Raw genomic sequence first — 12,499 nt, forward strand, 5'->3', positions numbered from 1 at the left:
TGAATTAACAAATAATATTTATTGCCAAATCGGCAATAAGTGTAATTATTATAAAAACCCAATAGACCTGACCATCGTGGTCAGTCGACTCCAGTGCCTTGTGTCATTCATCAGTCTCAGTACTCGGTTGTCGCTGTCCGGCTTACTGTTTAAAGTAAAGTCTTTGTTTATTCCTTTTCTAACCTATATACTCTTTTACTCGACATTTCAGAGTACTTGTGTCTTGCACTTCGTCTGCACCTCGTACTTTGTTGTTCTCCTTATCTGGTACACCCCGTATTTGTGTCTTGCACTTCGTCTGCACCTTATACTCGGCTACCCCGTTCTCTCTTTGGAGTACTTGTGTTTTGCACTTCGTCTGCACCTCGTACTTCATTGTCCTCTCCTATACCCCAAGTATTTGTGTCTTGCACTTCGTCTGCACCTCATACTTTGGGCTCCATTTGCGTACTCCTGGTATTTGTGTCTTGCACTTCGTCTGCACCTCATACCTAGGTGTTACTCTTATTCTCCCTTCCTATAACAACAGCCTTTCGACACCCACAGCTAACCCGGAGTGTCAGCCGAGCACGGTGACTGCTGTACGACAACACGCACGTGAATACCTAGACAGCAGGCACCACCTCCTCATATTCATCTTCGTACACANAGCAGGCACCACCTCCTTATATTCATCTTCGTACATATAGTTTGCACATTACACACTTTTACCTAACTACACTTTTACTGTGTTACGACACCCGTAAACGGGGATATCCCCCAAAAAATTAAAAATCGCTAATTTTCGACCTTCAATTTTTTTTTGTGGTAGCCGTTTCATAGACTCCCTCCCTAGAACGGACACTGATTTCCCGTTACCCATTACAACCATGATATTGATAGTAGTTATTATCGAGGTAGACATGATATCCATGCACTCAGACCTGTTAGTCCATTGTACGCATGATATTGATAGTAACTACTATGATAACATGAAACTAAAAAGTGCAAAATAAATATAGTTTAAAAAAATTAAAAAAAACACGCTTTTAAAGCATATCAAACTAAAAAGTTAGAAATAATTTTTAAAATAAGCTTAAAACAATAATGAACGAAAAATACTAGTATTATTGTGATAAAAGCGTGGGGGGTCTAGGACATTTCGCCGCCACCGATTCGCCGCCGCCGTTTCGTCGCCACCGTTTCGCCGCTGACCGTTTCGCCGCCAGACTCTTGATATATAAATTTATTATTAACGCCTTTTCGAAAAATTTTAATTATTTTAGCCTAATCCTTCATTGCATAATTCCTTAAAATCCAGTATAATGATAAAAAAATTAATTATTTATATAATGACACAAATTATTTAAATTTAATTTGTACCTAATTCAATTATTATAATTAAATGTTATCATAATTATAATATTCATTGTTATTTTTTCATTTTAACAATTAATACTATTGAAATAACTATATTTCAAGCATACTAATGCTCTTATTTATATGTATAGATAATAACAATGTGGTATAATTATTAATTATTAATGTATATACTTAGCGTCGTATCATAAATTAGCAAACCCAGTTTTTGCAAATTTTGTATATTTTTAATGAACAAGGTTCTATACCTAATAAATACTCATTATTTAAATGATTTTTATTAAAAAAACTTGTCTATGATCATACATAGATGATATTATCTATGCATTGTATATTATATCATAATATATTGTTGACTTGGTGTGTAACTTCACTTATGGTTCTGAATACTCAGTTTATAGCATTATCTTGTGTAGAAATATATATTTTTCTCCATTCTTAGTATGTGTTAAGTGGATACCTTACACTAAATATTCTACACCTTATCAAAACAAACTTCAAGAAATTTTTTTTTACTTTAACATTAACTTAATTTTATTGTAATTAATTTGTGAATGTATTTTGTACATACAATTTTAACAAAGTAATGATTCTATTATGTTATGTAATAATCTATATTAAATATCTATATTAAAATATCTTTACTACCCCAATCCAACCTATTATTATTATCTAATAAAGTTTCCTTTTCTAGTTTAACTAAATGGATGTTTCTATTTTTGTATTTCTATGTAAAATTTAGTTTATAGATATGTTATAATTTTGGCTTTGACACCATTCGGAATTAAACAACAAAATAAGTATTTGTCAAGTGTTGATAACGGTAATATTTTCTGAAATACATATTTGTAAATTTTTGTGGCTTTTGAAGTTAAATATTTTTAATATAGTTTTAATTTTAAATAATATTTTCCATAAGTGATCAATTTTTATTATTAAAAATACCAACTACAAATAAAAAATTTCTTGAAGTTTGTTTTGATAAGATGTAGAATATTTAGTGTAAGGTATCCACTTAACACATACTAAGAATGGAGAAAAATATATATTTCTACACAAGATGATGCTATAAACTGAGTATTCAAAACCATAAGTGAAGTTACACACCAAGTCAACAATATATTATGATATAATATACAATGCATAGATAATATCATCTATGTATGATCATAGCAGTGGTGTAGTCCTAAAAATGTTTATGGGTATACGCCTATATAATGAATAGAGAATAACGTGGGGGGCTCCGCCCCCCACACACCCCCCCCCCATTGCACTTTACATTTTCTACATACAATATTTCACATTATCAACAGTGATATAGTCGTAATTTGATAAATAGATAAGTTAAAAACCTAAATGAGGAAACGTAGGGAATTTCACCCCCACACTACATTTCAAAGGCCTTAACTATAACATAGTTTTAGGGGACGGAATACAAATATTGTGATATTTTAACTGTGTTAAAAATATGTATTTTCTAATTATTACATAATGCAACTAAAACTCCTAACCCTCCCAGTTGCTCCTTCCAACTTCCAAACTATTACTCGAATATTTTTACTGACACTTCTAAGTTCTTACATAAATTAAATTTCATAGTCATATAATCGATATGTCTATTATTAGATACTGTTATATTTTTTATAAATAAACAATAAACTTTATGCAGTAATAAAATAATCTTACAATCATTGTTTTCAAATCGTTAAAACATAAATGAAATAAACGTGAATAGGTACATGTTAGTATTATCTTAATTCATTATAGGTAATATATTAAATACTAGATTGGTTGGTAAACGGTTTATTACGGAAAAATACAAATTACCAATTTCAACAGCTATAGGTTAACCCAATAACTTTCAGTTTCAACTTAGTATGTGCTATATCGTTAATTTCTGATCGATGTTTTAAATTTTGTCAATAAAATTGTCGTGAAATGATAAACATTATCCTATTTATTTATACACTTTGACAGTGTTTTGTTTTACATTTATATTCTAATTTTAAAATGATAATAGTCTCGAGCCATATTTGTATGTTTATAACTTCAGATATATGTTTATATGTGGTATGACTGTAGAGATTAAACAAACTGATAAGAGTTATTCAAAATTTGTGTTTTATGACAAACGTACCTATATTCGATACCCACGTATTACTTTTTATTTTATTCTTTAGTCTATACTCTTTAACTATTTTATAAATACGTATATGCACTAATAAAAAAACTAACAGTGGATATACGCCGTATACCCGCGTATACGCTCCACGACACCTCTGACTATATGTTTAGTAATGGTATGATTCATTCACTCGTCAACTCAACTTTTTATCGATATTAAAATAATTTGTACTTAATAAATTAGTTTACGGATATCACACTTATATCTTGAAATATAGTATTATTTTATATTTAAAATATTCAAAATACAACTGGGTAGCCTAATAAAATTCGTTTTAAAATATACGATTACAACTATTATAAGAATAAATTAAAGTAATTAATATGTTGTATTCTTAAAACAAAAATGACCCTAATTAACCATTCTAAAACTTTGATTTATTGTTAAACAAAATATCTTATACACAATAAATAATAATACAAAATAATAAAGTATCTTGTTATTCGCATCCATACGATTCGATACTCATATGTACCATTTAAATTTCTTGAATAGTTTATTTTAAAAGTGACAATTTATAACATTAACTCAAGATGTTTTGATTGTTTAATTTCTAAAATGATTAAATAGCTATCTCAAGAGGATACAAAATTTTTGAGTATTTTATACCTTGTTCATTAAAAATATACAAAATTTGCAAAAACTGGGTTTGCTAATTTATGATACGACGCTAAGTATATACATTAATAATTAATAATTATACCACATTGTTATTATCTATACATATAAATAAGAGCATTAGTATGCTTGAAATATAGTTATTTCAATAGTATTAATTGTTAAAATGAAAAAATAACAATGAATATTATAATTATGATAACATTTAATTATAATAATTAAATTAAGTACAAATTAAATTTAAATAATTTGTGACATTATATAAATAATTNGAATTAGGTACAAATTAAATTTAAATAATTTGTGTCATTATATAAATAATTAATTTTTTTATCATTATACTGGATTTTAAGGAATTATGCAATGAAGGATTAGGCTAAAATAATTATAATTTTTCGAAAAGGCGTTAATAATAAATTTATATATCAAGAGTCTGGCGGCGAATAGTCCGGCGGCGAAACAGTGGCGGCGAAATGTCCGGGTCCGAAGCGTGGGTGCTTTTTGCCATATTTTTTTGTATATTGAGCGACCGTCGCTTTTATTACAATAATAATAGTATTTTTCGTTCATTATTGTTTTAAGCTTATTTTAAAAATTATTTTTAACTTTTTAGTTCGATGTACTTTAAAAGCGTGTTTTTTTAATTTTTTTAAACTATATTTTTCTACAAAAGCAGTTCATATTGAATTAATGTCTGACTTAAGCACAAAATCTTTTAGCTTCGATATGAATCTGAGAAGGTATTAATTTTACTATGATGTGTTTTTTTTTTATTTTTTATTATTATTTTTTTTTTGTGTCTGTATACGCTCAATCTCAGCTCTCGCTGGACCGATTTTGATGAACAATATATCAAAAGATCACAAATCGTATCTAGTCGAAGACATTACCCTCAAAAATTGAAAAAAATTCCCTCGTTCCCCGTAAACGGGGGAAATCCCCCAANTATTCCCTTGTTCGCTGTAAACGGGGAAATCCCCCAAAAAATTACAAATTTAAAAATCGCTAATTTTCGACCTTCAATTTTTTTTTACTTAAAACTGTCATAACTTTTTTAAAAATGACCGAATCAATATAATTTTTTTTTTTATAGATACCATAGATATTTACCTATCATTTTATGTTTTTTCGTGAGCATTTGATCCTTTAACAGACCACAGGAAGGGTATCAAAATGGAAACTTTTTTTACAAAAAAATTACTTTTTCAACTTAACTTTTGAAAATGTTCCAGAAATAATGATACTTTTATATATATCTTAAATTAAAGCTTATGTAATATACTTTAATTTAAAAAAAAAAAATTTGATCTCTGGATTTGTCTTCATGGTGAAAATGACTACCGTATGCAAAAATATGCTATTTTTGTGAAAAAATTCTTGATATTATATTTTACATTTTTTAACATTATGTTGCTATAACTTTTTAAAAAATGCATGAATCAACTTTATTCTTTAATGATAAATACTTTATATATACTTCTTTCATTCGACATACTTTTTTTTAAAATCGGACCATTTCCCTTTATACAGGGGGGGTGCAAACCTTTTAAAATGCGTATAGAAAGTAGAACTTTTTCAACTTAACTTTTGAAAATGTTCCGGAAAGACTGACACTTTTATATATATCTTAAATTAAAGCTTATGTAATATACTTTAATTTGAAAAAAAAAAATTTGACCTCTGGACTTGTCTTCGTGGTGAAAACGGACATCAAAGTTAAAGAAAAACGTACGATTTCCGTGAAAAAAATCTCGATTTTATATGTTATATTATTTAATTTATATTTTATATAACTTTTGGAAAAATGTATGGATCAATATTATTATTTTTTTATAATAAATATTTATATACCCCTTTCATCTGGCACGCTTTTTTTGTAAATCGGATCATACCCCTTTAACAAGGGGGGTCAAAACTTTAAACATGCGTATTGTTACTAAGATATTTTCAATTTAATTTTTGAAAGTATTCCGGAAATACTGACACTTTTATATATATCTTAAATTAAAGCTTATGTAATATACTTTAATTTAAAAAAAAAAAATTTGATCTCTGGATTTGTCTTCATGATGAAAATGACTACCGTATTCAAAAATATGATTTTATTGTGTTAAATTTCTGGGTTTTGTATTTTATTTTATTTTAAAATACCTGACAAGGGGAGTACATATTTTCATAAATATTATATTAATGAAAAATTAATATAGCATAGAATGTTAAACTTATTTAAATTTGTTTGCTTCTTTTAAGTCGAGAAAAATAACTTTGAAATTTGAATTAGCTTAAATAGCCAATTTTTTCATCTCACAGCATCGACGTACGGTTGCCGAGTTGGTAAAACTAATATTTTACACGCTTGAGGTGCGAGGTTCCAATTCGCGTATGGCAATGAATTTTTTACATTTTTTCTTAATTCTTTTTTCGTTAGAATAAATTTTCAACTCGTTTGATTTTTATCTCATTTAAATTCAATAACTTCAATCAAGATCAAATATCACATCACTTTAGTCGCCCACGCGAAAAGAAATTTCTTAGTCATATTAAAATTATTTTACTATATTTTAAGTTTTAGCTTCGATGCAAAGCTGAGAAGGTATTTTTTTGTGACTATCATTTATTTTCTCTGCTCTAACTTGACCTAGTTTTTTCAACGATACGTCAAATGACAATTCGTATCTAGTTGAAGATATTACCCTCAAAAATTGAAAAAAAATTCTAATTTATCAATTAAACAGTTAGTTATTACATCGTCTCCATAAAGACAATTAAAATCATTAATTTCTAATGTTTTCAAAGTATTTATTGACGAATCAAGTTTGATATGATAGGTTTTAATTACAAAATTAAATCATTTTATTTTGTAATCTATTAATTTTTTTACTCTATTTGTGTGTGCTACTACTAGACTATAATATTCCAATTTTTTTGGTAACATGTTGCTATATAAATCATTTCTAAAAAAAATGATAGTTTCTCCTGAATTAACAATGGATTTTTACAATTATAATTATTTTTTATAATAAGCTCAATTGAGTCAATCTTTTTAACAACTTTGTTTTGATTGGTTTATTTAGTTAAAGTAAATCATTAAAATTATTTATATATTTATTATTTATTGAATATTTCAATTGCAGATTCATTTTAAACACCAAAAGTTACTTGGTAATGATTACCATTATTTCTATTTAAGTTATCAATTACGATAAAAATGCAAAAAAATTTTGAGCTACTCTGAAAATTTTGCTATAAGTAGTAATTATAAAACTTCCTAACTGCATATTAATCTTAACGATACAATTTTTAAATTCTCATAAAATTTTTATTGAAGTGATTCTAATTGCACATTTGAAAACATCGCGAAAAGTTGATTAAGAAATGTACATTTTTGTTTCTGATGAAAGTGGGATGTAGTCTAGTGTATTTATTCATAAGTAATAAAATTTTTTATTAAAAAGTATTGCACCAATCCTTTTAAATTTTTATACTCGTTAAAAGTAAAGAAATATTCAACTACTTTATTATTTTTATAATATCTCCGTAAAATTAACAATATTAAATTATTGAACATCAATTTCATTCTAAATTTAATTACTACAATTATTATTTATTCATGTATTATAATTATAAATCAAATAACTAATCGGGATAAAATTATGGGAATAAGTGTTATTGTTGTTTTTGAAATAATCTACCAATTTCTTAAAATTTAACACTATCTACAGATATGCATCGAAGCATATGATAGTTTCTTATGATAGTGATTTTAATCATAATCATATTGATTTGTCCCAACTATGCCACGACCACACTGTGCTACCGTTTTTTTATTATTATAATTTTGTTAGCGCCGCTGCTAGTCGTTTTACTATGCTGTATATTTTTTAAGTCTGTCGCCACTTTTTTTTGTCTCACTAGACCGAATTCTTTTAACGAAATAAATTCCACAAGAAAATTTTTTAAATAGGTAAATTTTGACATTTTATCTTATTAATTTTTTTTCAACTACCATTACTTTTTAAAAATGAACATATCAAAATAATTTTTTTATTTAGAAACCTTAGATATTTCTCTTTCATTTCATATAATTTTTTTGAAAATGTGAACCTTAACCTGCCCCCCACAAGTTGGGATTTAAAAAAGCAACTGTTTTACAAAAGTCAATTTTTTCAAATTTACTTTTGAAAATATGTCAGAAATACTGCATGTTTTAAACATAAAATAAATTAAAGCTTATGATTTGTATTATAAATTAAAAAATAAAATTTGTCCTGGCGACTTATCTTCTGCGTACAATCGGCTGCCGTAATTAAAAACATGTTTTATTACTATTATTATTGTGATAACATTTATAATTTTATATTTTCAACTTTAAATTGCTGTAACTTAATGAAAAATGTATGGATCAACAAAAATGTTTAATTCTTAACACTTTATATATACCTTTTTTCTTCTGTCATACATATAACTTGGAAATACGTATAAAAAGTAGAAATTTTTTAACTCAACTTTTGAAAATGTTCCAGATATACTGCATCATTTACATACATATTAAATTAAAGCTAATGTTATGTATTACAAGTCAAAAAAGAAAAAAATTTATCCCGATGACATATTTTCTATGTGCAAATGGCAGTTGAAGTTGAACAAAAAATAGAAGTTAATTTTGCTTTTGGAATAATCCACCAATATTTTAAAATTAAAAACTACAGATTTGCATTGAAATGTTTTTATAATATCATGCATACTTAACTATGCCACGACTCCACTGTGCTATTGTTTTTAATAATTAAAGTAGTAAAACTTTTTTTAATTTTTTTAAAATCTTAAATAACTCAAGTTAATATCCAAACTGACTTAAGTCAGTAGGCGTAGTAACACATACCACTGCTGTTAGTCGGTCTTTTTCACTCATTTTAAGAATTACTTTTGCTGCAAAGTCTTTAAGCCTACAAATTAGTGCTTAAAACGAATAGCTTAATCTGTCACTTATATATTGTGATCAGGAATCATACATAAATAGTTAATTAAGATAAATGTGTGATAGTTCTTACCATTAAACTTAATAATTGTAATGATATGATCTTCATTTTTTTTACCGTAAAAAATCTAAAAACATCCACTTTTAAATCTTTTGTTATAGAAAGAAACAATTTTATTTAAAGCATTAAAAATATTAAATTAATTTTACAAATTTTTTAATTACTATTGAATAAATACTATAAACGATGATAACATAATAATCATACATCCATCGTACGATTTTTCTTACACGAATTATTTAAAATATAATAAGGTGTATAAATAAAAGATGTCTGTGCTCAGACTTTATTTTTATTAATTTTAAACTATTGAACTATTTTTCAAAATATCTAACATTTAAATATGAAATATATAATTACCGTAAATATTATTCTTGCTCTTTTGTTACAATTTGTGCCAATATTTTGAAGTATATAATTTTCTATAACCATCAGCATTAAATTTATTAAATTTTGTGTTTGTAGATTCAAGTGTATTAATGCGAGCATGTTAAATAGTAGTCACACTTTTTTAAAGTAAAATAAACGATGTCAAGTCAGATGGAAATGCAGATTTTACCAGTGCCTTTTTTTTAAAAGCTGTAATATTTTGGGACATTTTTCTTTATTCTGACTGAAGAGATCTTTTCAAAACTAAACTTGTTTTTTTATCTTTTGATATATTGTTGAGCAAAATCTTTTCAGTATGCGGGTGTAATAACGTATATGGACAAAAAAAAAACCACAGAATAAAACCGATTGCTTTTCAGCTATGCATCCAAGTTAAAAATATGAAATTTTCAAGTCAATTAAGATTACTTTATTTAATTTATCAATGTTAAATTAGTCCTTCGATCCTTTCATCAACTGTTTCCAGTTGGTCTTGGAACTCCTGGTTTGCCTCTGCTGTCATCATCTCTGTGCTAGTAAAGGTACACTAAAAGTGCCGTTAATCATATTGAGATTTTCAATTTTAACGATTCTTCTATAAAGAGCCGTTAGATCACGCTCTTTTTCCAGCAGGTTGCCCGTAGGATCCCTGTTTGTCCCAAGTTCGTTGCTTTGAGGTTTTTTATGTTTTATTCGTATAGTTCTTGCTTATAGTCGAGAAATAAAGGTCCATCACAGCAGATGTCGATATTGTGATAAGGCGGTATACTCTACGGTGTGCCAAGTGTCATAGAGAATCTCACTAGTCATTTTACCTTTCAGGAAACCTTTTAAGTTAGCAACCCTTTTACTTGATATGGCTGGGTTAGAGGGACCTATTCGATGTTATTAGCAGTTATGCCCAGGCCTATCAGTCCCAATTAATCAAAGTCATGAGCGGCTAAGAGCAGTGGTTCGTGTAGCTACACCCTCTGAGTTAATTAAGATCCATTCGGTTGTTAAACCCGAGATATTTACGAATCCTCTTACGGATTGACACAAATAATACTGGTCATATAATTCTTATTGACCCATTTATAATTTTTGTAAGAAAAGTGCTAAAAACTATCTACATTTAAATTTAAAAAAAAAAATGTTTACTTCTTTTTTTCTTAAAAAATATGATTTCTAAAAATTCATAAATTATTTTAAAAGATCACAACGAAATGTTAATTGTATCAAAAGTTATAAGAGTTGGTTCACTTAAAAGTATAAAAGTTTAAGGCCAGATTAAGTTATTCAGAAACAGTGCCTATAGTGACTAATAGATAATACAGCTCTGATAAATCACTTAAAACTAAAAAAGCCATAGTGACATAAAAATATATAAATACAAAATTTATAAGTATAATGGCCATTATTTTGAGTAAATTTCTATAAATGTAGTACCACTTATAAACAGTTTCAATAACAACTATACTTGTTTTAACTTCGATGTGGACTGTAAAAAAATAATAATAAAATTTATACGAACGACGATAATTTTTTTTAACGTTTCATAAACGTTCATTTTATTAAAATATAATAATCATCTACTATTCGTACAGTAGTGTGGTGTTAAACAGTTAAACGATCGAAAAATGATAACTGACTAAAAACTCAAACACACCATTACGCTGACAGCGCCCCACCAACAACATATATTAAAAAAATATTTATATAAATACAAAACTAATAAGTATAATGGCCATTATTTTGAGTAAATTTCAAGTTTTACGGCCACTAATTCCGGTAGGAGTACATGGCATCAGAATTAGTGTAAAAAGAATATATTAAAAATTGAACTATTAAAATAAGGTAAATTCAAAAAGAGAATATAGTAAAATGTATTGGGTGTAAGGTTGACGTTTGTTAATGAGGTAATCCATTGAGCGTATTCAAATTTATTTTTAAGATGTATTTAATTTTTTTTCTTTGTTAAACATGCTATAGAAATTTTTTTGCTAAAAATTGAAGTGATGATCAAAAAATATAATTTGAAAAAACTAAAAAAACACGTGGCAATTGAGATTTTAATAAATATTTTCCTACATCTGTCCTCCAATTTTGAGCTGAAATAATGTATATCAATCTCTGTAAATAAAAAAAAAATCAGGTCTTTTTTTATATTATTACCTATTTATATTACAATGATTAATAATCTTAAATTGTTTTTAATTTAGAAATTCAAGTAAATCAATTATACGATATAAAATAACTAGAGCTGTGGTGAAATTTCGTTGTATGATCTAATTATAAATTATTAAGTTAGAATTACATGGATAATTTGATTGACAAAATATTTTGGTAAATATTGAGTTATTTATGTATATACGTAGAGATCAAAGACACAAAATTGATTTGGGGATAATTTAATTTCTCAGCAAAATATAATAGTATAGTTGTTTAATGAAACTGTTTATAAATAATACTAAATTTATAGAAATTTACTCAAAGTAATGTCCATTATACTTATTAGTTTTTGTATTTATATATAAAAATTATTATGTCACTATAGGCACTATTCCTGAATAACTTAATCCGTTCCTAAAACTCATACCAACTCTTATAACTTTCGATACAATTTACATTTCGTTGTGATCTTTTAAAATAATTTATGCATTTTTAGAAATCATATTTTTAGCTTCGATGCAAATCTGAGAAGGTATAAATTTTACTACGATTTTTTTTTGGGGGGGGTCAATGAACGCTCAATCTCAGATCTCCCTAGACCGATTTTGATGAACAATATGTCCAAAAGATCCTCAAAATTTAAAAACAATTCTCTCATTCCCCATAAACGGGGGAAATCCCTCAAAAAGTTACAAATTTAAAAATCGCTAATTTTTTTTACTAAAAATTGCCATAACTTTTTTAAAAATAATCGAATCAATATAATTTTTTTTTTTAT

General features: G+C 26.7%; 2 protein-coding genes and 1 long non-coding RNA gene across 4 annotated transcripts in view; 1 reads left to right on the top strand and 2 right to left on the bottom strand.

Annotated features, from left to right (window-relative positions):
* LOC126894162 (uncharacterized) overlaps nt 1–9,687 on the bottom strand; it is a 44,361-nt gene extending 34,674 nt beyond the window's left edge. Inside the window, exon 1 of one of the 2 annotated variants that reach the window (XM_050664970.1) lies at nt 9,366–9,481. The gene's annotated coding sequence lies outside the window, so the exon portion shown is untranslated. Of the gene's footprint in view, nt 1–9,365; nt 9,482–9,561 lie in introns of those variants that run through there. The other variant, XM_050664967.1, reaches the window with a different exon arrangement.
* The window catches only part of LOC126894158 (uncharacterized), a 55,839-nt gene that overhangs the window by 9,668 nt on the left and 33,672 nt on the right, over nt 1–12,499 (bottom strand). The gene's annotated exons all lie outside the window — the stretch shown is intronic.
* The window catches only part of LOC126894166 (uncharacterized), a 14,875-nt gene continuing 13,695 nt past the window's right edge, over nt 11,320–12,499 (top strand). The window contains exons 1-3 of the long non-coding RNA XR_007701331.1: nt 11,320–11,468; nt 11,542–11,704; nt 11,772–11,895. This is a non-coding gene — a long non-coding RNA (uncharacterized LOC126894166). The remainder of the gene's footprint in view (nt 11,469–11,541; nt 11,705–11,771; nt 11,896–12,499) is intronic.

The sequence above is a fragment of the Daktulosphaira vitifoliae genome, unplaced genomic scaffold (assembly GCF_025091365.1).
Source record: "Daktulosphaira vitifoliae isolate Bord-2020 unplaced genomic scaffold, ASM2509136v1 Scaffold_1, whole genome shotgun sequence".
NCBI classification, from domain to species: Eukaryota; Metazoa; Arthropoda; class Insecta; order Hemiptera; family Phylloxeridae; genus Daktulosphaira; species Daktulosphaira vitifoliae.